Below are 24309 nucleotides of genomic sequence, written 5' to 3'. Positions count from 1 at the left end.
CCTTCTCAGGGTGGGGGCATTCTCGGGACCTGTGGACCTATTTTGGGGCTTGGGAAAATTTTCTGGGGCCTGGGAACCTTTTCTGGGGTCTAGGGACCTTTTCTGGGGCTTGGGGACCTATACGAAGCCTGGGGATCTTTTCTGAAACCTGTGGACCTTTTCGGTGGCCTGGGGACCTTTTCTGAGGCCTGAAGATCTTTTCTGGGGCCTGAGTACCTTTTCAGGGGCCTGGGGACCTTTTCGGAGGCCTGGGGACATTTTCGGGGCCTGGGGACCTATTCTTGGGCTTGGGGACCTTTTCTGGGGCCAATGGACCTTTTCTGGGGCCTTGGGACGTTGTCTGGGGCCTGAAGACCTTTTCGGGGGCCTGGGGACCTTTCAAAGGCCTTGGCACCTGTTCTGGGGCCTGAGGACGTTTTCTTGGGTCTGGGCACCTTTTCTGGGGGCTGGGGACCTTTTCTAGGACCTGGGGGCCTTTTCTGGTGCCTGGGGACCTTTTCGGGGCCTGGGGGCCTATTCTTTGGCTTGGGGACCTACTCTGAGGCCTGGAGCTTTGGGACCTTTTCTGGGGCAGGGGACCTTTTCATGGGCCTTGGGGCATTTCTGGGGCCTGGGGACCTTTTCTGGGGCCTGGGGACCTTTTCTGAGGCCTGGGGACCTTTTCTGTGGTCTGGAAACTTTTTCTAGGGCCTTGGGACTTTTATGGGCTTTTGGGGACCTTTTCGAAGGTCTGGAAACCTTTTCGGAGCCTGGGGACATTTTTGGGGAGCCTGGGGACCTTTTCTAGGGATTCGGGAACTTTCTTGGGGCCTATGGACCTTTTTGAGACCTGGAGTCCTTTTCTGGGGCCTAGGGACCTTTTTTGGGGTCTGGGGACCATTTCTGTGGCCTGGTGACTTTTTCTAGGGCCTGAGGACCTTTTCTGTGGCCTGATGACCTTTTCGGGAGCCTGGGGACGTTTTCGGGGCCTGGGGACCTATTCTGAGGACTGGGGACCTTTTTTTGGGGCCTGAGGACCTTTTCTGTGGCCCAGAAACTTTTCTGGGGGCCTGGGGACATTTTCGGGGCCTGGGGACCTATTCAGCGGCCTTGGGACCTTTTGAGGGTCATTGGGACTTTTTCTGGGGCCTGGGGGCGTTTTCTGGGGCCTGGGGACTTTTCGAGGGCCTATGGACCTTTTCAAGGGCCTGGGGACCTTTTCTGAGGCCTGGGGACCTTTTCTAAGGCCAGGGGATCTTTTTGGGGGCCTGGGGACTTTTCTGGGGCCTGGGAACCTTTTCTGGGGCCTAGGCACCTTTTCGGCAGCTTGGGTACCTTTTTTGGGGCCTGGGGACTTTTCTGGGACTTGGGGACCTTTTCTGGGACCTAGGCACCTTTTTAAGGCTTTGGGGCCCTTTTTTGAAGCCTGGGAACCTTTTGTGGGGCCTCGGGACGTTTTCTTGGGCCATGGGACCTTTTCTGTGACCTGGTTACCTTTTCTGGGGCCTGCGACATTTTCAGGGGCCTGGGGACCTTTTCTGAATCCTGGGGACCTTTCCTGGGGCCTGGGGACTTTTTCTGGGGCCGTGGGACCTTTTCTAGGGCTTGGTGACCTTTTTTGGGGCCTGGGGACCTTTTCAATGACCTTGGGACCTTTTGGGGGCCTAGGGACCTTTTCGGGGAAATTGGGGCCTTTTTCGGGGCCTGGGGACCTTTTTGGGGACCTTGGGAACTTTTTTGGGCCTGGGAACCTTTTCTAGGAACTGGGGACCTTTTCATGGGCCTGGGGACTTTTTGGGGGCCTCAAGGCCTTTTCGGGGGCTTGGGAACCTTTTCGGGGGCATGGTGACTTTTACAGAGGCCTGGGGACGTTTTCGGGGACCTTGGGATCTTTTTGCTTGCCTGGGGACCTTTTCTGGGACATTGGGACCTTTTTGGGGGCCTGGGTACCTTTCCAGGGGCCTGGGGACCTTTTCGGGGGCCTGGGGAGATTTTCTGTGGCCTGAGGACGTTTCCAAGGAACTTGGCACCTTTTTGGTGGCCTAGGGATGTTTTCGGGGAAATTGGGACTTTTTGGGCAGCCTGGGGACCTTTTCGGAGAAGTTGGGACCTTTTTGGGGGCTGGGGACCTTTTTTCGGGATCTGGGGACCTTTTCTGGGACCTGGGAACCTTTTTGGTGCCTGGGGACCTTTTCTGAGGTCTGTGGACCTTTTTTATGGGCATGGGGACTTTTTGGGGCACCTTAGGCTCTCTTCATGTGCCTGGGGACTGTTTCTGGGACCTTGGGACCTTTTTGGGATCCTGGGGACCTTTTCATGGGCCTTTGGACCATTTTGGGGGCCTGGGGACATTTTCTGTGGCCTGAGGACCTTTTCGAGGACCTTGGGACCTTTTTGGGGGCCTTGGGACCTTTTCGGGGAAATTGGGACTTTTTTCGGGGCCTGGGGACCTTTTTGGGGACCTTGGGAACTTTTGGGGGCCTGGGGACCTTTTCTAGGACCTGGGGACCTTTTTGGGTGCCTAGGGACATTTTGTAGCCCTCGGGGCCTTTTCGGGGGCTTGGGAACCTTTTCAGGGGCAGGGTCACCTTTACAGGGGCCTGAGGACTTTTTCGGGGACCTTGGGATCTTTTCGCATGTCTGGGGATCATTTCTGGGATGTTGGGACCTTTTTTGTGGCCTGGGGACCTTTTCTGAGACCTGGGAACCTTTTCAGGGCCTGGGGATCTTTTCTGAGGCCTGTGGACCTTTTTGGGAGCCTGAGGACCTTTTCAGGGGCCTGTGGACCTTTTCTGAAGCCTGGCGACCTTTTCGGGGTCCTGGGAACCTTTTCTGGGTCCTGGGGACCTTTCCGGTGGCCTGGTGACGTTTTCTGGGGCTGAGGACCTTTTCTAAGGCCTGGGGACCTTTTCTGAGGCCTGGATACCTTTTCTGGGGCCTAGGGACCTTTTCGTGGGCGTGGGTACCTTTTTGGGGACCATGGGACCTTTTTAGGGGCATGGGGAAGTTTTCTGTGGCCTGGGAACCTTTCTGGCGGCCTGGTGACCTTTTCTGGGGCTGAGGACCTTTTCTGGGGCCTGGGGACCTTTTCTGGGGCCTAGGGACCTTTTTGGGGACTTTGTGACCTTTTTGGGGGCCTGGGGACCTTTTCTAGGACCTGGGCACCTTTTCAGGGGCCTGGAGACTTTTTGGGGGCCTGGGGGCCTTTGCGGGGGCTTTGGAACCTTTTCGGGGGCATGACCTTTTCGGGGGCCTGAGGACCTTTTCTGGGACCTTGGGATCTTTTTGCATGCCTGTGGACCTTTTCTGGGACCTTGGGACCTTTTTATTGGCCTGGGACCTTTTCAAGGGCCTGGGGACCTTTTCAGGGGCCTGGAGACTTTTTTTGGGACATTAGGACCATTTTGAGGGCCTATGGACCTTTTCTAGAACATGGGGACCTTTTTGGGGGCCTGGGGACTTTTTGGGGGCCTGTGGGCCTTTTCGGGGCCTGGGGACCTTTTCTGGGACCTTGGAGCCTTTTTGGTAAACTGGGGACCTTTTCAGGTGCCTGGGACCTTTTCTGAAGCCTGGTGACCTTTTCGGGGGCCTTGGGACCTTCTCTCGGACCTTTGGACCTTTCAGGGTGCTTGGGAACCTTTTCAGGGGCCTTGGGACCTTTTCTTGGGCCTGGGGACCTCTTTGGGGGCCTGTGGAAATAGAGGTGATCTTGATTGGTTTTACTATGAAAAGGACCTTGAAATGGAGCTCAAAGTGGGGGTAATGTTTGATTTTTGCCGATGTTCAAGAGTAAACAAATGACGTCATTGTCCAATAAATGTCCAAGTAGCCATTCTAATATGCAGTCATGAATGGGTTGACATTATTTATACAATTATTACAATATTGCAGTAGTCTGCATAACGGTAAATCTTCTATTTTTTGCTTGAGTAAAAATTCAAAAAAGAAAGCAAGAGTAATATCAGAGAGGCCTGGAGACATGACTGATGAACAAAGAAAATGTTATTTTAGGGCCAGAAATGTCTGCATTGTTCATTCTGGACCCTATTTTGAAATTGGCATATTTTTTAATTTTCATGAAATTAGCCAAATTGCCATTTTCTGACCACTGTATTGGGTAGTTGAAATCAGTAATTGGGCAGTTTCTTGTACCCAATCGATAATACAAATGAAATTCTAAAGAAACAGCTATGAGTTTGGTGGACTGGAACAATGGAATTAGCCGAAAATAGGGCTCAAAGTGGGCAAAATCGACGATTCGTAAATATCGCCGAGGTCGCTAACTTCCCGTGAGCGTAATTCTGTAAATTTTCCATCAAATTTCGTACTTTTGGTGTCATTACCATCGGGAAAAGATTCTCTATCATTTCACAAGAAAAAATATTTTTTTTTTTCAAATATTTTGTGACACCAGGAGACACCTCAGGATTTGGGGTTAAATAAATAAATAAATAAATAAAATATTTATTTCTTTGCAAAGGTTACAATGTTTACATATCATAATAAAATTGGAACAAAGAAAGCCACTATCACTATTATTACTGTTATATTGTATTATTATTATTATTGTTGGTAATTTTTACCACTGAACCTATCATTGCTTAGTTAATTTTAAGTTAATTTTAAGCTGCCCATAATGTTCTACATACAACGTGCTTTTGTACACCCAACTACTATAATTACTTGTACAACTATGTATCATGTCCAAATATATTATTATTAGTAGTAGTAGTAGTAGTACATACATGGTGAAGGGCTCTTGATCTATGTAATTGAATATGTGTTTCAGTTCCTTAAAGTAATAATAATAATAGTAATAATAATAATAATAACAATAATAATAATAATAATAATAAAATAATTACAATAATAATAATACAATATAATAGTAATAATAATATGTTGTCATTTTTAGACATTTTTCATAATTTTTTTTCAGATTTTGGTGCCAAATGTTTCAAAATACAAATTGGTAACCCTATGGGTGGCTGTAGCTACTGTGAGACCAAGGCTATCTCGGTGCCAACCAAGGTAACCCTATGTGTGGCTGTAGCTACTGTGAGACCAAGGCTATCTCGGTGCCAACCAAGGTAACCCTGTGTGGCTGTAGCTACTGTGAGACCACAACTATCTTGGTGCCAACCAAGGTAAACCTATGTGTGGTTGTAGCTACTGTGAGACCACAACTATCTTGGTGCCAACCAAGGTAACCCTATATGTGGCTGTAGCTACTGTGAGACCACGACTATCTTGGTGCCAACCAAGGTAAACCTATGTGTGGTTGTAGCTACTGTGAGACCACAACTATCTTGGTGCCAACCAAAGTAACCCTATATGTGGCTGTAGCTACTGTGAGACCACGACTATCTCGGTGCCAACCAAGGTAACCCTATGTGTGGCTGTAGCTACTGTGAGACCACTGTTACGCGCCCCTACTTCACTCCATTATATAGAAAAATAAAAGGCCTGGTTAAAATAAGTTCTGTAATAATATATCGCGAACCACTTTATTACTAGTTAGATAAAGCAGGTTCGACTATATATTATTATCGAGTACAGTATGAATCATCAAAAGTACTCTCATTGTATTATATTGTATTATATTATATTATTATTAGGTTAGGTATTACGAATGTGTAACCACTACTGTAGTGACCAATTGGTGGTTCTAGAATTGACGCCACGTGTCGCCTTCTGGCAGAGCTGAAGTCATACTATGGAGTAGTTGAGTGAGTCAGTCAGCTCCTAGCTCTGACTCGGTACGGGTCTTCAACCCAAAGCTCCTAGCTTAAACTAAAACTTTATACCAAGTCTATTTTCTTGCCTTTGCCATTAGTTTCCTGAAGTCTGGTAATTCATGTCACTTATGAAAGATAACTATTTCGTTACCCTAGACCTTTCTAAAAGAGTTAAATGGTGAGATTAGTAGATTATTAATTGAAATTATTGTATCATACTCTGTTAATGAGAATTTGAACGTAAGATTGGGTTCCTTGCTGTATAGTATTTCACTTATAATTGCTTGTGGTTATTTTAATTCACTAACCAAATACCAATGAAGCTAAACGATTGGTAATAAAATAAAACTAACAAAAAATTGGAGTTATTTGTGCCCCTATTGTTACGGTGAAGATTAAGTCGTAACAACCACGACTATCTCGGTGCCAACCAAGGTAACCCTATGTGTGGCTGTAGCTACTGTGAGACCACGACTATCTTGATGCCAACCAAGGTAACCCTATGTGTGGATGTAGCTACTGTGAGACCACGACTATCTCGGTGCCAACCAAGGTAACCCTATGTGTGGCTGTAGCTACTGTGAGACTATGACTATCTCGGTGCCAACCAAGGTAACCCTATGTGTGGCTGTAGCTACTGTGAGACCACGACTATCTCGGTGCCAACCAAGTAACCCTATGTGTGGCTGTAGCTACTGTGAGACCACGACTATATCGATGCCAACCAAGGTAACCCTATGTGTGGCTGTAGCTACTGTGAGACCACGACTATCTTGGTGCCAACCAAGGTAACCCTATGTGTGGCTGTAGCTACTGTGAGACCACGACTATCTTGATGCCAACCAAGGTAACCCTATGTGTGGCTGTAGCTACTGTGAGACCACGATTATATCGATGCCAACCAAGGTAACCCTATGTGTGGCTGTTGCTAATGTGAGACCACGACTATCTCGGTGCCAACCAACCCTATGTGTGGCTGTAGCTACTGTGAGACCATGACTATCTCGGTGCCAACCAAGGTAATCCTATGTGTGGCTGTAGCTACTGTGAGACCACGACTATATCGGTGCCAACCAAGGTAACCCTATGGGTGGCTGTAGCTACTGTGAGACTATGACTATCTCGGTGCCAACCAAGGTAACCCTATGTGTGGCTGTAGCTACTGTGAGACCACGACTATCTCGGTGCCAACCAAGTAACCCTGTGTGTGGCTGTAGCTACTGTGAGACCACGACTATAACCGAGCCAACCAAGGTAACCCTATGTGTGGCTGTAGCTACTGTGAGACCACGACTATCTTGATGCCAACCAAGGTAACCCTATGTGTGGCTGTAGCTACTGTGAGACCACGACTATATCGATGCCAACCAAGGTAACCCTATGTGTGGCTGTAGCTACTGTAAGACCATGACTATCTCGGTGCCAACCAAGGTAACCCTATGTGTGGCTGTAGCTACTGTGAGACCACGACTATATCGGTGCCAACCAAGGTAACCGTATGGGTGGCTGTAGCTACTGTGAGACCACGAGTATATCGGTGCCAACCAAGGTAACCCTATGGGTGGCTGTAGCTACTGCGAGACCATGGCTATGTCGGTGCCAACCAAGGTAACCCTATTTGTGGCTGTAGCTACTGCGAGACCATGGCTATCTCGGTGCCAACCAAGGGTCATAAGGAAAAGAAGGTACATGTATGGTGCTCTGAGTGACTGCTGCAGACCCTTGGGATGCAAAATTTTGTGTTTAACCTAACAAATTTCTTACACAATGCCTCACCCGAAGAGACAGTATTCACATACAATCAGCAAGAAGTTTAGGAAGTGATTAGAAATTATGAAAAAGATGTAGAGAAATGAAGAAGACAGCAGCAGAGAGTGAAGCAGCAGAGTGAGGCAGCAGCAGAGAGTGAAGCAGCAGCAGAGTGAGGCAGCAGCAGAGAGTGAAGCAGCAGCAGAGTGAGGCAGCAGCAGAGTGAGGCAGCAGCAGAGTGAGGCAGCAGCAGAGTGAGGCAGCAGCAGAGTGAGGCAGCAGCAGAGAGTGAAGCAGCAGCAGAGTGAGGCAGCAGCAGAGAGTGAAGCAGCAGCAGAGTGAGGCAGCAGCAGAGTGAGGCAGCAGCAGAGAGTGAAGCAGCAGCAGAGTGAGGCAGCAGCAGAGAGTGAAGCAGCAGCAGAGTGAGGCAGCAGCAGAGTGGGGCAGCAGCAGAGTGGGGCAGCAGCAGAGTGAGGCAGCAGCAGAGAGTGAAGCAGCAGCAGAGTGAGGCAGCAGCAGAGTGAGGCAGCAGCAGAGAGTGAAGCAGCAGCAGAGTGAGGCAGCAGCAGAGAGTGAGGCAGCAGCAGAGTGAGGCAGCAGCAGAGTGAGGCAGCAGCAGAGTGAGGCAGCAGCAGAGAGTGAGGCAGCAGCAGAGTGAGGCAGCAGCAGAGTGGGGCAGCAGCAGAGTGAGGCAGCAGCAGAGATTGAGGCAGCAGCAGAGATTGAGGCAGCAGCAGAGTGAGGCAGCAGCAGAGAGTGAGGCAGCAGCAGAGTGAGGCAGCAGCAGAGTGGGGCAGCAGCAGAGTGAGGCAGCAGCAGAAATTGAGGCAGCAGCAGAAATTGAGGCAGCAGCAGAGTGAGGCAGCAGCAGAGAGTGAAGCAGCAGCAGAGTGAGGCAGCAGCAGAGAGTGAAGCAGCAGCAGAGTGAGGCAGCAGCAGAGTGAGGCAGCAGCAGAGAGTGAAGCAGCAGCAGAGTGAGGCAGCAGCAGAGTGAGGCAGCAGCAGAGAGTGAAGCAGCAGCAGAGTGAGGCAGCAGCAGAGAGTGAGGCAGCAGCAGAGTGATGCAGCAGCAGAGTGAGGCAGCAGCAGAGAGTGAAGCAGCAGCAGAGTGAGGCAGCAGCAGAGAGTGAGGCAGCAGCAGAGTGAGGCAGCAGCAGAGAGTGAGGCAGCAGCAGAGTGAGGCAGCAGCAGAGAGTGAGGCAGCAGCAGAAAGTGAAGCAGCAGCAGAGACTGAGGCAACAGCAGAGAGTGAGGCAACAGCAGAGGGTGAAGCAGCAACAGAGTGAGGTAGCAGCAGAGAGTGAGGCAGCAGCAGAAAATGAGGCAGTAGCAGAGAGTGAGCCAGCTGAAAGCCACCACCACCACTGGCCGCCACCACCACCGTGGCCACAGTGATCACGTCTTCACCTATATATACATCTGTCTTGACCACACCTGTGGTTACACATGTAACAACCTCACCACTAATCACAGATAAACACAAGCTAGGTGTGGGGTTATGGACTGGGAAGATACTAGAGTGGGAGAGTAAATGGTGGATGCTTTCTGCCACTGCCAGCATTGCCATCACTTGCCACATTATGGCCTATTTTATTAATTCTAGAGTATATATCATGTTTCTATGTTGTTAATATTGTTTATTATGTCATATTAGATGAATTGTGATAAATAAATAAGCCAAAGTATCATACTAAAGTACTATTTTGTCATGCCTCCTGACAGCAGGAATTCGCATGGAACGAATTAATAGCATTTCAATTAATTTAAATGAGGAAAATTAATCCAGCATATGAACAAGTCAGGATACAAACGAGGTCACTGAATGAATTAAATTCGTAAGTAAGGTTCCACTGTATATGGACAATATTTACAGATACAAAAAACAAATCATTTGACAGCAAGACACACATGGAACCACCTTCGATCAGACTTGTTGCTTCACAAGGGTCCCACAAACCATCACAACTCTGGTGGGCTTCCTTCTCATTGGCTTTGTTCAGACAAAGAGCTGTCATTTATGTCCTTGTAGTATGACCAAAGGACAGACACTCCATTGTGCCCCTTAACATAAACATCTTCTGCTAACCCAGAAAAGGAAGGCATGAGCAGGGACTTTTCACTAGATTTATGAGGCCATGTCCAGAATTCCTCATAAAATAAATTGTCTAGCTTTGGATAAAATTCGTCCAAGGTAAGGTCAAACATAGAACATGTTTCTGTTCCTACAATGGGCTCAGAACTGCATCTACAATTGAAAGCATTGATGCCAAAAACAGCATCTTTCATGAGAACCATTATCCCCTAGACAACTACATACACTTAACTCTTTGACTGTCGAAAGGCCCAATCCTGAAGTGTCTTCTGGTGCCGCAAAATATTCGAAAAAAAAAAATTATTTTTTCTTATGAAAATGTAAAGATTATTTTTCTGATTGTTTTAGTCCGAAAAAAAAAATTTCCCATCAGTACTTACCGAGATATAGAGGTGTGAAGTTTGCTGAAAATGATCTGTGAACGGCAACAGCGGCGACTGCCGCTCACCCGGTAAACTTTGATTTACCTGTATTCGATGGTTTCTTTTCACTATTTTATTTTTTCACATAACTTTTGTGGCCTGTGAGACCAAATTATTGTGCAATGTTCAAATATACACTCGTTGAATGTAACACAATTATAGCAAAAACACTCGTATCATTATAATGTTGCTAAAACTTGTTTACACAAACAATGTAAAAAATTATTTATTACGATTGTTCTATAATATATATACATATGTACAATCACTGGACACTTTTCTAGAACTGCTGCAGCTTGTGGAATTCTTTGAAACATGGGTATAAGCACAATGGTGTTTTACACTCCTCACACATAAAACGAGTGTCTCTGTGTTTTTGTGGGCATTTTGTGGTATGTCCACAGACAAAACACCTCTTCTGAGCATTTTTCTTGGCAGTAGTAGCAGGCAGGGGTATGGGGTAGTGATCACCAGGCCTCAGACGAGAGGACGTGTTGATAATTTCGTGGGTGCTGGTCTATTGCAGGTGTTGTTCCTTGGTACTTGAATATTATTTGTCTGATGACTGACAAACAAAATTCACCATATTTGGGTTTGTTCTTGGTCTTCAACTTATATTATAAGCATTCAGCATGGAAATGTCAAGAAGATGGAAAAACAGTTTTATGTACCACTTATAGCTCTTGCAAACACAGTCAGCAAACCCAATCTGCATGTCACATTTGTCCACTAAGCGCATATTGAGGTTGTAATCCATCACAGCTGTAGGTTTTACAATGGGTTCATTGGTCTCTCTATTCTGCTTGCCAGTGTCTACCATTTCATGTCGGTGAACTGATGTCAGCAGTGTGACATCACGTTTGTCATGCCACCGAAATGCCATGATGTCATTGGCAGCAAACACCTGCACTTCACCTCTACGACTGCCAGCATCGAACCTTGGCATATGTTTACGATTTCCATGCACTGTGCCACACACATGTCATGTTTACTCGCAAGAAACCAGTTGTCAGTATATAAAATATGCCCCTTACCAAGATATGGTTCCATCATTGTTCTAACCACATCACCAGAGATACACAGTAACTTTCTGGTATCTTCCAATGTTTTACAGCCAGTGTATGCAATTATATCCAAAACCAGACCAGTTTTGCAACCACACAGAACAAATAACTTTATACCAAAGCATTTCCTCTTGCTTGGTATATACTGTTTAAATGAGTCTTCCTTTGAACAAAATCAAAGACTCATCAATAACAAGCTTCCTGAAAGGATAAAAATACATACAGCACTTCTGTTTCAGGTACATAAACACACGTCTGATCTTATATAACCTGTCGCTTCTGTCAGGCCTTGTTTTGTCTGAAAAGTGTAACATACGTAACAGTAACACAAATCTATTCACTGGTATAATGTCACTGAAAGCAGGGGTTGAAATCAGGCGGTCTGTCACCCAGTATGTGTTGACACTGTGCTTATTCACATGTGGCATAAGCATTATTGTGGCAAAGAACAGATACATCTCTGCCACAGTTGTGTCCTTCCACTGGTGTAGGCATGATCTTGGTGACAGAATAGTGTTTGCCATGGTGTTCTCATAGTATGTATTGCTTTCCCTGACAATAATGCCCATCAGGGGTTCATCGAAGAACAACTGAAAGCATTCCAGTTCAGTGGGATTGTTCCCAAGTGTACATGATGGCCGTATTCCACTTTGTCCTCCATCAAAGTCATGGGGATTGGGAACAAACTCGTCATCTTGCTGCCAATCCCAGATGCGGTCAGCTGGTGGGTTCTGGATATTGTAATGTGGTTGTGGTCGTGCAGGTTGTAGTTGTGGTTGTTGTGTGAGTGTGGGGTCGGGTGAGGCTGGTTGTAGTTGTGCAGAGTCAGCAGCGCGGGTAGTAGCGTGGCCCGCTGCTGGTGTCACATGACTCGTGCCACCATCACTATCACCACGACCGCCTGCTGCCTCACTTGCATTACTGATACCCATTGTAACAATATCGTCATCTTCACTATCAGGTCGTGGTGTAGGGCCATGGGATGTGCTCCGAGATGTACTCCTTCCTCTTGGAAGAGCATATGGCACACTACCAGACTGCATGCGACGTCGTATATACTGCCGCTTCACTGGGGAATATTCACCCTCACTGTCACAACTAGAACTGCTTTCAATAACCTAGAAATCACTATCACTGTCACTTACACTGCTCACATCTGAGTCTTGTACATGGGCAAATAGTTTCCTCTTTCGTCCTGGTACAGGTGAACATGAACGAGCCGGCCCAGCAACAGAGGTGGAAGGTTGTGGGTCATCTGGGTTTTCATCACTAATTATGTTATCCTGGGCACTTTTTTCGGTCACACCCACTTCAAAACCAGGGAATTCGCTTTCACTGACACTTTCATCGCTGTTTGAGCTATCACTTGGGAACAAAAGACCTCCAATCTGCCGAGGAGTGAGGAACTTCTTACCGTGAGGCATGGTGAAAATGGAGTACCAAGATGGCGTTCCCACAATGCACCGCTGAGTCCCAGATTTTTTTCATAGGGTGCACACCCACCACTGAGACCCATTCTCTCTCATGTAGGCCTACCAGCCCTCTCCCGCTTGATTTGAAGCCGCTAGAATTTATGTGTATAGATACGTCAAACACGGTATCTCCCATGATGTATATATACAACCGCGACAGTCAAGGGGTTAAATAACCAGTGTAATTTTTTTTTTCACAAAATCGTCAAACATCTGCTGCAGCCTGGTCCCTAAGCATTTTCTGTAATATGGCTGCAGGTGTCCCTGTTTATTGTAATATGTACAGTAATAAGGTTAAAAAGCCCCCTGCCCACTTGGCATAGGCTGGGGCCCTTGTCCCTGGGGAACTGGCCGATTCCCACCAAGGCAGGGTGGCCCAAAAAAGAAAAACTTTCACCATCATTCACTCCATCACTGTCTTGCCAGAAGGGTGCTTTACACTACAGTTTTTAAACTGCAACATTAACACCCCTCCTTCAGAGTGCAGGCACTGTACTTCCCATCTCCAGGACTCAAGTCCGACCTGCCGGTTTCCCTAAACCCCTTCATAAATGTTACTTTGCTCACACTCCAACAGCACGTCAGTTATTAAAAACCATTTGTCTCCATTCACTCCTATCAAACACGCTCACGCATGCCTGCTGGAAGTCCAAGCCCTTCGCACACAAAACCTCCTTTACCCCCTCCCTCCAACCTTTCCTAGGCCGACCCCTGCCCCGCCTTCCTTCCACTACAGACTGATACACTCTTGAAGTCATTCTGTTTCGCTCCATTCTCTCTACATGTCCGAACCACCTCAACAACCCTTCCTCAGCCCTCTGGACAACAGTTTTGGTAATCCCGCATCTCCTCCTAACTTCCAAACTACGAATTCTCTGCATTATATTCACACCACACATTGCCCTCAGACATGACATCTCCACTGCCTCCAACCTTCTCCTCGCTGCAACATTCATCACCCATGCTTCACACCCATATAAGAGCGTTGGTAAAACTATACTCTAATACATTCCCCTCTTTGCCTCCAAGGACAAAGTTCTTTGTCTCCACAGACTCCTAAGTGCACCACTCACCCTTTTCCCCTCATCAATTCTATGATTCACCTCATCTTTCATAGACCCATCCGCTGACACGTCCACTCCCAAATATCTGAATACATTCACCTCCTCCATACTCTCTCCTTCCAATCTGATATCCAATCTTTCATCACCTAATCTTTTTGTTATCCTCATAACCTTACTCTTTCCTGTATTCACTTTTAATTTTCTTCTTTTGCATACCCTACCAAATTCATCCACCAATCTCTGCAACTTCTCTTCAGAATCTCCCAAGAGCACAGTGTCATCAGCAAAGAGCAACTGTGACAACTCCCACTTTATGTGTGATTCTTTATCTTTTAACTCCACGCCTCTTGCCAAGACCCTCGCATTTACTTCTCTTACAACCCCATCTATAAATATATTAAACAACCACGGTGACATCACACATCCTTGTCTAAGGCCTACTTTTACTGGGAAATAATTTCCCTCTTTCCGACATACTCTAACTTGAGCCTCACTATCCTCATAAAAACTCTTCACTGCTTTCAGTAACCTACCTCCTATACCATACACCTGCAACATCTGTCACATTGCCTCCTATCCACCCTGTCATACGCCTTTTCCAAATCCTTAAATGCCACAAAGACCTCTTTAGCCTTATCTAAATACTGTTCACTTATATGTTTCACTGTAAACACCTGGTCCACACACCCCCTACCTTTCCTAAAGCCTCCTTGTTCATCTGCTATCCTATTCTCCGTCTTACTATTAATTCTTTCAATAATAACTCTACCATACACTTTACCAGGTATACTCAACATACTTATCCCCCTATAATTTTTGCACACTCTTTTGTCCCCTTTGCCTTTATACAAAGGAACTATGCATGCTCTCTGCCAATCCCTAGGTACCTTACCCTCTTCCATACATTTATTAAATAATTGCACCAACCACTCCAAAACTATATCCCCACCTGCTTTTAACATTTCTATCTTTATCCCATCAATCCCGGCTGCCTTACCCCCTTTCATTTTACCTACTGCCTCATGAACTTCCCCCACACTCACAACTGACTCTTCCTCACTCCTACAAGATGTTATTCCTCCTTGCCCTATACATGAAATCACAGCTTCCCTATCTTCATCAACATTTAACAATTCCTCAAAATATTCCCTCCATCTTCCCAATACCTCTAACTCTCCATTTAATAACTCTCCTCTCCAATTTTTAACTGACAAATCCATTTGTTCTCTAGGCTTCCTTAACTTGTTAATTTCACTCCAAAACTTTTTCTTATTTTCAACAAAATTTGTTGATAACATCTCACCCACTCTCTCATATGCTCTCTTTTTACAATGCTTCACCACTCTCTTAACCTCTCTCTTTTTCTCCATATACTCTTTCCTCCTTGCATCACTTCTACTTTGTAAAAACTTCTCATATGCTAACTTTTTCTCCCTTACTACTCTCTTTACATCATCATTCCACCAATCGCTCCTCTTCCCTTCCGCACCCACTTTCCTGTAACCACAAACTTCTGCTGAACACTCTAACATTACATTTTTAAACCTACCCCATACCTCTTCGACCCCATTGCCTATGCTCTCATTAGCCCATCTATCCTCCAATAGCTGCTTATATCTTACCCTAACTGCCTCCTCTTTTAGTTTATAAACCTTCACCTCTCTCTTCCCTGATGCTTCTATTCACCTTGTATCCCATCTACCTTTTACTCTCAGTGTAGCTACAACTAGAAAGTGATCTGATATGTCTGTGGCCCCTCTATAAACATGTACATCCTGAAGTCTACTCAACAGTCTTTTATCTACCAATACATAATCCAACAAACTACTGTCATTTTGCCCTACATCATATCTTGTATACTTATTCATCCTCTTTTTCTTAAAATATGTATTACCTATAACTAAACCCCTTTCTATACCAAGTTCAATCAAAGGGCTCCCATTATCATTTACACCTGGCACCCCAAACTTACCTACCACACCCTCTCTAAAAGTTTCTCCTACTTTAGCATTCAGGTCCCCTACCACAATTACTCTCTCACTTGGTTCAAAGGCTCCTATACATTCACTTAACATCTCCCAAAATCTCTCTCTCTCCTCTACATTCCTCTCTTCTCCAGGTGCATACACGCTTATTATTCATCCTCTTTTTCTTAAAATATGTATGACCCACTTTTTGCATCCAACCTTTACTTTAATCCACATAATTCTTGAATTTACACATTCATATTCTCTTTTCTCTTTCCTTAACTGATCCTTCAACATTACTGCTACCCCTTCCTTTGCTCTAACTCTCTCAGATACTCCAGATTTAATTCCATTTATTTCCCCCCACCGAAACTCCCCTACCCCCTTCAGCTTTGTTTCGCTTAGGGCCAGGACATCCAACTTCTTTTCATTCATAACATCAGCAATCATCTGTTTCTTGTCATCTGCACTACATCCATGCACATTCAAGCATCCCAGTTTTATAAAGTTTTTCTTCTTCTCTTTTTTAGTAAATGTCTACAGGAGAAGGGGTTACTAGCCCATTGCTCCCGGAATTTTAGTCGCCTCATACGACACGCATGGCTTACGGAGGAAAGATTCTTTTCCACTTCCCCATGGACAATAGAAGAAATAAAGGAGAACAAGAGCTATTTAGAAAAAGTAGAAAAACCTAGATGTATGTATATATATATATGCATGTGCGTGTCTGTGACGTGTGACCAAAGTGTAAGTAGGAGTAGCACGATATCCCTGTTATCTAGCGTTTTTATGAGACAGAAAAAGAAACCAGCAATCCTACCATCATGCAAAACAGTTACAGGTTATGTACACTGAAAATATGTACACAATGTATATCACATGAAATGCTGTCTTTACTCATTTAACTCTTGTATCAAGAAAAATGGCAAATTTCCCTGTGCCTATACCGAACCTGATCTTGATAAACTACTATATTACCTAGTGCAACCATTATAATGTAATGCAAGGTGGAGTTTTCATTGTAAAAGTAAGCTTCATCTGCAGCAACATTATGAGTACTGAAGATCACTTAGATTTGCTTTGTCTCTGATTTGCCAAGAGAATCATGTTCTGAACAGCAGAGAGCATAGACTGAGGGTTCTGACCTGTAACAACCCCAGCATTAACTACATGTTCCTTGTATTCCTGGACCTGTGACAGCTGACTTAAAACTTTCCTGGGCATGTACTGGAGAATTACGGTTATTAAAACTGGTGGTTATGAGGCCGAAAAATGTGGCTTAAACTTCTGAAATTTCTTAATAAGTTCTGGGTGGTAACTACTATCAAGTTTTTGGTTAGGTAAAAATCTATCACCCAGCTGTAAAGCATGATTAAAATCATCAAGATCCTTCTCATCAAGATATACCTTCAAGGTCAGGAGGAACATTTCTCAAAAGATCCTCTAGCAAAATTAGGGAAAGTACACCCTCATAATTGTCTACCACACCTTTTGAGCGACACCACGTGTTTATAAGCGACAACTTCTGACTGTATTCCACCAAAAACTGACCTGCCTGAAACTTTAGTCCTCTAAACTTGTGCTGATACCTTTCTGGCAACATCTGATAAGCAAGTAAAACTACCTCCATCAGTTTATTATAATCAGAAAAGTCCCATTCCTCTAGAGAACTAACTGCTTATAACCCTTTACCAATTAACTGGGTTTGTACTAATGTCACCCATTCCTTGTCCGGCCAATCTTGGAATCTGGCCAGCCTTTCAAACAACAGGAAAAACTGGTCTGGGTCTTTCTCTAGGAAATCTGGCACAAATTTTATGACTTTGTCCAAATTAAATGGCTCTACTCTATTTATTGTGGCTTGTTGAGAAGCAAACTGCTTCTCTTTGCTTTTTTCTTGAAACCTAAACATTTCTAACTCTTTTTGTTCCTGGAACTTTGTATGTTCAATCCTTAACCTGTAAACAGTCCAAACGTATATATACGTTCACTACCATACTGCCCCAACTTTTTTGAGAACAAAAAAATTGTTGTTTTTTAATAGGAAAAAAGAGCATATGGTACCCAGGCATCCCCAATTATTTTAATATGGTGCACAGTGAGTGCTCACACCCATTCTCACATGTCTAGTTGACTCAGGCTTATCGTGGAAACGTTAAATGTAGGACACATAAAACGTATATATACGTTTGGGGCACTAGCGGTAAAAGCGTATATATACGTTTGGACCGTTTACGGGTTAACCACTCTTTTTCTTCCCCAATTATGAATAATTTCAACCTTATAATTTCTGCTTACCCTGCATACCCTACTATATAATATTTAACCCTTGAACTGTCCAAACGTAGATCTACGTTCGCTCGCGTAGCACTCTGAACGTAGATCTACGTTCGCTCGCATAGCACTCTGAACGTAGATCTACGTTTGATTGTACTTGTCTCCAGGTGACATAAATAGACATAAAAAATGGGGTATGTATATGCAACAAGATAATGTAATCTTGAAAGTCTAATCTGTCTGCACTGAAATTCTTTTACAGTTTTAATGAACAATAACTTCAATATTTACCCAGTCAGTTGCTATGTAGAGGAGCCTAGAATGGATGTGTAAGCCACGCCAATTGCTGGCATAAATTCTTTTATTGGCTTTCTCACAGTAATCTAGGAAGTGTCTTGCAATGGTCATCTTGTTTCTCCCTTCAGGAGGAGAATTGTGTACATGCAGAAAAAAACATAGCCAAACTTTAAACTCAATTTAGCATCACTATCTTTTGGAATTAACTTTGCAAAATATAATTATACTGTACTTAAGTCAGAAGCTGACAAGCATTTAATGCTGAACTGGCCTGCTCTACTTTTGTCTTATGCATACCAAACAATAAATTTTAAGAAATCAATGTTACTCATTGAGTTCCATGAAAAAATTTACTAACATAACAAATCATTTCTTTGCAAAGTGATAACATACTTCTGATCAATGTGTGGTTAATGTTATTACACTGTAGCACCATATAGTACAGGCAGGCCCCACTTTACAGCACTTTGTTTTATGACATTTCATAAATGCAGCAGCTTTCAATTATACTAATTCTTTATTTATTCAGATTTCATACAATAAATATATTTACCACTCATTATAAGCTAAGGACAAAGAGTATTTTAAGGTAAGTATTGTGTGTACTGTACAGCCTCTCCTCACTTAACAACAGAGTTCCGTTCCTGAGACCACGTTGTTAAACAAATTCGTCGCTAAGTGAGGATCATACTATAATAGTAGTGAGTTTGTGTCAACCATCTTTGATATTGTTTTAATGTCACCTTTGCACCATTTATAACATACCTGGTATATTTTTAACTGTTTATACAATAATGTACTGTTATTGAAATAAAAGAATAAGAGGAAATCAGCTCTAATATACATTATTTAGGTATCCACACTGGTCAGATAGCCCATCATAAGTCCGAGGCATTAGTAAACGAGTATGTTGCTAAGTGAGGAGAGAATGTATATGTTTTTTTTAGACCTAGCTGTATTGTTCACTTAATATATGATATTGTAAACATGTTATCAGGCTTTTATATGCATTTGAAAGTGAAAACTGCTGTTTCATTTTTCATCAAATTTGTTTTTACATCATTACCCCGGAAGCTAACCTGCTGTTTAAGCAGGGCCCACCATTATATGGAACTGGGTTGTTTTCATTATATACTGTATAGTTAGAATAACAGTTATTACATTAAGATATAAAAGTTTTACACAATAACAAATGCAAAATAGCCAAGCAAGCTGTATGTATTGAGAAATGTATAATATCATTCATGGGAATGTGTAAGGCATGACATAATTCTTTATGTTGATTACTGTAGAAAAGTAGCATTTTGTGGGTGTGAACAGTAGTTTCCAGTAAGCACCATAATTATAAAAAATTGAATGAGGTGGCCACCCCTATCAACACCATAATGGTTTCACATTAATAATTTAAAAGAAAGCAAGAGTGCACTGTATATTTGTTCTTTTATATTTTGTATAAAGTATTTTCTATAATTCTCAGAACACACTGGACATTATTAAATTTGGGAACATACTTATGACACATTTCAGTATGTTTTTTACCAATAATAGAGACACCATGTGTCTAGCATAATGTCCTGCTCATAATTACTGCCAATATAGACAGGCAAGGAGGAGGATTTCTTGTGTAATATGAATTTATTTGAAAACTCAGAAGAATTAGTTAAATGGTTAATATTCAAAAAATTAAAAAAATTGGAATATCAAAAAAGTGCTCATGATGAATCAATGGATTCTGACTTTTTTGTGTTATCCTAGGTAATGTACAGATATTAATAATTTTTTCAACAAACTGGCTATATCCCATCAAGACAGGGTGATCTAAAAAGAAAAATGAGTTTCTCTCTTTAAATTTAGTAATATATACAGGAGAAGGGATTACTAGCCCCTTGCTCATGGCATTTTAGTTGCCTGTTATGACAAGCATGACTTATGCAGGAAGAATTTTGTTCCACTTTCCCATGGAGATATGAGGAAATAAACAAGAACTAGTAAGAAAACATGAAAACCCAGAGGGTTGTGTATATATATGCCTGTACATGTATGTGTAGTGTGACCTAAGTTTAAGTAGAAGTAGCAAGATGTACCTGAAACCTTGCATGTTTATGAGACAGAAAAAAAGACACCAGCAATCCTACCATCATGTAAAACAATTAACGGTTTCCGTTTTACACTTAATTGGCAGGACAGTAGTACCTCCGTAGGTGGTTGCTGTCTACCAACCTACCACCACAGGACAGTAGTACTTCCGTAGGTGGTTGCTGTCTACCAACCTACTACCACAGGACAGTAGTACCTCCCTGGGTGGTTGGTGTCTACCAACCTACTACCACAGGACAGTAGTACCTCCCTGGGTGGTTGGTGTCTACCAACCTACTACCACAGGACAGTAGTACCTCCGTAGGTGGTTGGTGTCTACCAACCTACTACCACAGGACAGTAGTACCTCCCTGGGTGGTTGGTGTCTACCAACCTACTACCACAGGACATCCGTTAATCCAGTGTAACCTTGGTAGTTGAACTTACCTAACATTCCAGAAGGCTGTTTGAGTGCCAAACTGTTTTAGTACCAAATGAATTTTTCCCAACCAAATTTCTTTTTTGTTGGCTGTTATCACTAATCTTAGAAACCATGGTGATTTATTTATACAATATAAAAAAACACCCAAAAAATGCAAAGAAACAATAAATAGTTGACAGTGAAGTTGTGGCATGTTGTATTTGTTTGGTGAATTGCCGAGCAAATGGTCAACTACCGAGCGATTTTTTTTTTTACCAAATTGTTCAGGTAGGGAGCTGTTTAAAGACTGAGGTTCCACTGTGTGTATGATAATTTGTGTAACTGAATTTGTGTATACCTGTACCTAAATAAACTTAATTACTTAACCCTTAAACGGTCCAAACGTATATATACGTTCACTTGCGTAGCGCCCCAAATTTTTTGAGGGAAAAAGAAATTTTTTCTTTTAAAAGGAAAAAAGAGCATATGGTATCCAGGCATCCCCAATTATTTTAATATGGAACACAGTGAGTTCACACACCCATTCTCTCATGTCTAGGTGACTCAGGCTTATTGTGGCAATGTTGAATGAATGACAAAGAAAACGTATATATACGTTTGGGGCGCTACGCGTGTGAACGTATATATACGTTTGGACCGTTTAAGGGTTAATGTTAGGGTTAAATTATTATTTTTAAAATTGTTATGCAGCGACCTTCAGAAAATGAACCAAATATTCATGTTGCTGAAACTATGCAAAAGAAAAAGACACTTGTCATGCTGCTACTATTATGATGATTTTGACCAAGAAAGAAATTAGTGAAAACTTGACAGGTGCTTTTTGACAGGTGCTTTATATTGTAACTTAGACATAAAACTTGACAGGTGCTTTATATTGTAACTTAGACATAAAACTTTTATAGGCAGCTGTTATCCACACTTATTTCAGAGTTTATTTGCAAAAATAATATATACTATGTTAGCCTAGGAGGCCGCCTGTAACAAGCAGCAAGCTTCAAGGCACTTATTTATTTTTGGTATTAGCACTGCAAGATCAAGGATAGTTAAATATAGTGGCAGTTCATAGCTAAAATTAGTGGTGCTGCTGCTTCAGAAAACTGTTGGCAATTTTTGTAATATTGTGTAAAATGAAAGAAGCATATAAAAAAAATTTATACGTACGGTTGATAAAATCATAAAAAAAAAAAAAAATATTTTATACTTACATAAATTGTTATAGTTCCAGCCTGTATGCTTCACAAATTTTCTCCTTAATATTTACATTTCCTAAAAGTGACAGTGAAACCACATTTTCTTTGTGGATCTTTGACTTCTCCTGTTTTTTTTTTATTTTGTTTATACTTCTAGAACCGTCTTTTGTCCATGTTACATCACATTCAAACAGCAAACACGGGAAGCAAAACAATGCATTTTGTACATCACAGCCACAAAGCCAACTTTTCCCTTGGTAACATTCAGAATTAAAGCTATGAATATACTTCTTGTTGTTGCTTATTCTTGTCTGAGATATTTGAATATCTGGTGTTGAATGGCCTCTTTTCTTAACTGTAACTTTATCATGGAGAGACAAATGTGAAAACTTAGCTGCTGATGTTCACTTACAGTCACAGAACTTATTTAAATTTTTTGTTAAATAAAATAACCAAAAAAAAGTATGAATTAACCCTTTGATGGTCCGTGCTGTAGATCTACGTCATGAGCTCAGCTCACTCTGATAAGCTGTGAGAAGTAAATTTGGGCCTAGATATGAGAGAATACATCTATGTGGTATGTGTGCACCATATAAAACAAATCCTGGAGCACACAGTGCACAATGAGAGAAAAAACTGAGATAGTAATTTTCGATTAAAACAGCAACTTTGCATTGTTTTTTTGTATGTTCTTTATGGCTGTATTTGCAATTTCTTGGTCTCATTTGATAGAATGGAAGGTATATTACAGAAATAGAGATGATTTTGATTGGTTTTAGTACTGAAAATGGCTTGAAACTGAGCTCAAAGTAGCGGAAATGTTAAATTTTTGCCTATGTTCAAGAGTAAACAAATGACCTCACACGTCTAATGCACGCCTGCTGGTGGGTCTAATATACGTTCACAAATGTGGTGATATTATTTATACAATTATTACAATATTGCATGACAGTAAATCTTCAATTTTTTGGTTTGAATAAAAATTCATTATGTGAATTAAAAATCAAAATGGAATTCAAATAGTTGTTTATTTCCCAGAAATTTGGCATAAAAAACACTGTTGTAAGTCGAGTGGTCGTAAGTCGAGCAGGTCGTAAGTCGGATGGAAGGTGTACTTTTTGTTTTATTACCTTCAGAAAAAGATTCTCTACCATTTCATAAGAAAAAATAACAAAATTATTTTTTTGAAAATTCTTGGAGACTGGTGTGCACTTTGAAATTTGGCCTTTGGACCCTGAAAGGGTTAAATAAAATATCTGGAAGCATGATAATCATCTAATTGTACACTTTATCACATGCAAGAATATAGTACACGGTTTTTAAGCACGAAACGTCGCCGATTCAGAAAGAAACGGTACACTGTGCTGACCCTATACAACAGGGTCGGCACTGCGTCAGCAACAGTGCTCTGTCTACATAGAGTGCAGCATCTTATCTCAGATATGTGCGCATGCGCACAACAGCTAAACACCGAGTCGCTGGAAGTGCGAAGCGCACAGTTCATACAATGATTTTTGTAATTTTTTCACGTACTGTGGAACCCCGGTTTTCGCACTCTCCAGCTATCAGACAATTCGGTTTTAGAACCTTTTTTGTGCAGAATTTAGTTCCGGATACTGGACCTTGATCTGGAAATCATACGTATTGGACGTGTGCGCCTGAGCCACTCATATGTTGGTGACTCACTCTTGGACACATTAAATGTTTTGTTTTATGTTAATATGGACTTTTTCATTATTCCATCCATGATATTTTCTTCAAAATTACATAAGAAACACGTTACATAGCATAGTATAAACATGCAATGTTTATATGCCATTGAAGGGTGGTGGTCGGTGCAGGAAAAACATTATGTTTTCATTTTTTTTCTGGTCGACCATTAGAGAAAAGTGTACGAATCTGCGTCTTGCTTTTGTTTATGATTCTCAGCATGAATTATTCATTACTTCTCCCTTTGTTTATGATGGCATCTAAAGGTAGTTGTTATAAACAATTAAACTCAGTGAACAAGCTATGTTAATGGTAATAATATGTCTGGGCCGCATTAAATATCATGTAGCTATGTAGGTAGGTGTATGTATGTATCCCAGGCTACCTACTGGCTACCTACCTGTACCGGCTACCTACATCTACCGGCTACTTAGCAAGTTTATTCAGGTATACATAAATACAGTTACATAGATTATACATAGCAGCATATGTGTAGATAATCTAGGCTAACCCAAAAAAAGTCAGACACAGTGACTTCCTACAAAAAAGTACTACTCACCTCTCGCCCTACATTAAGACTACAAATATTTTAAGGTAAGTAATGAATGTGGAAGAGTTGGTGGATAACCACAGGGAAGAGCTAACCATTAAACTAATCTTTGAAGAGCTGCAACACTATAATTGTATTTACAATATTTTTTATGGGAAATATTGATTCAGTTTTCGCACGTTTTGATTTTAGAACGACCTTCTGGAATGGATTAAGTTTG

General features: G+C 42.5%; 1 protein-coding gene across 9 annotated transcripts in view; it reads right to left on the bottom strand.

Annotated features, from left to right (window-relative positions):
- Smu1 (Smu1 spliceosomal factor) overlaps positions 1–24309 on the bottom strand; it is a 154416-nt gene that overhangs the window by 107404 nt on the left and 22703 nt on the right. For 4 of the 9 annotated variants that reach the window (XM_070097131.1, XM_070097128.1, XM_070097130.1 and 1 more), the window contains one exon: positions 18116–18243. The exons of 4 other annotated variants lie outside the window; for them this stretch is intronic. The gene's annotated coding sequence lies outside the window, so the exon portion shown is untranslated. Of the gene's footprint in view, positions 1–18115; positions 18244–21844; positions 22827–24309 lie in introns of those variants that run through there. One more of the 9 variants, XM_070097132.1, reaches the window with a different exon arrangement.

Source organism: Cherax quadricarinatus, chromosome 56, assembly GCF_038502225.1.
Source record: "Cherax quadricarinatus isolate ZL_2023a chromosome 56, ASM3850222v1, whole genome shotgun sequence".
In the NCBI taxonomy this organism is placed as follows: domain Eukaryota; kingdom Metazoa; phylum Arthropoda; class Malacostraca; order Decapoda; family Parastacidae; genus Cherax; species Cherax quadricarinatus.
The sequence above is the reverse complement of the archived record's forward strand: the minus strand, read 5'-3'. Positions and strand labels throughout refer to the sequence as shown.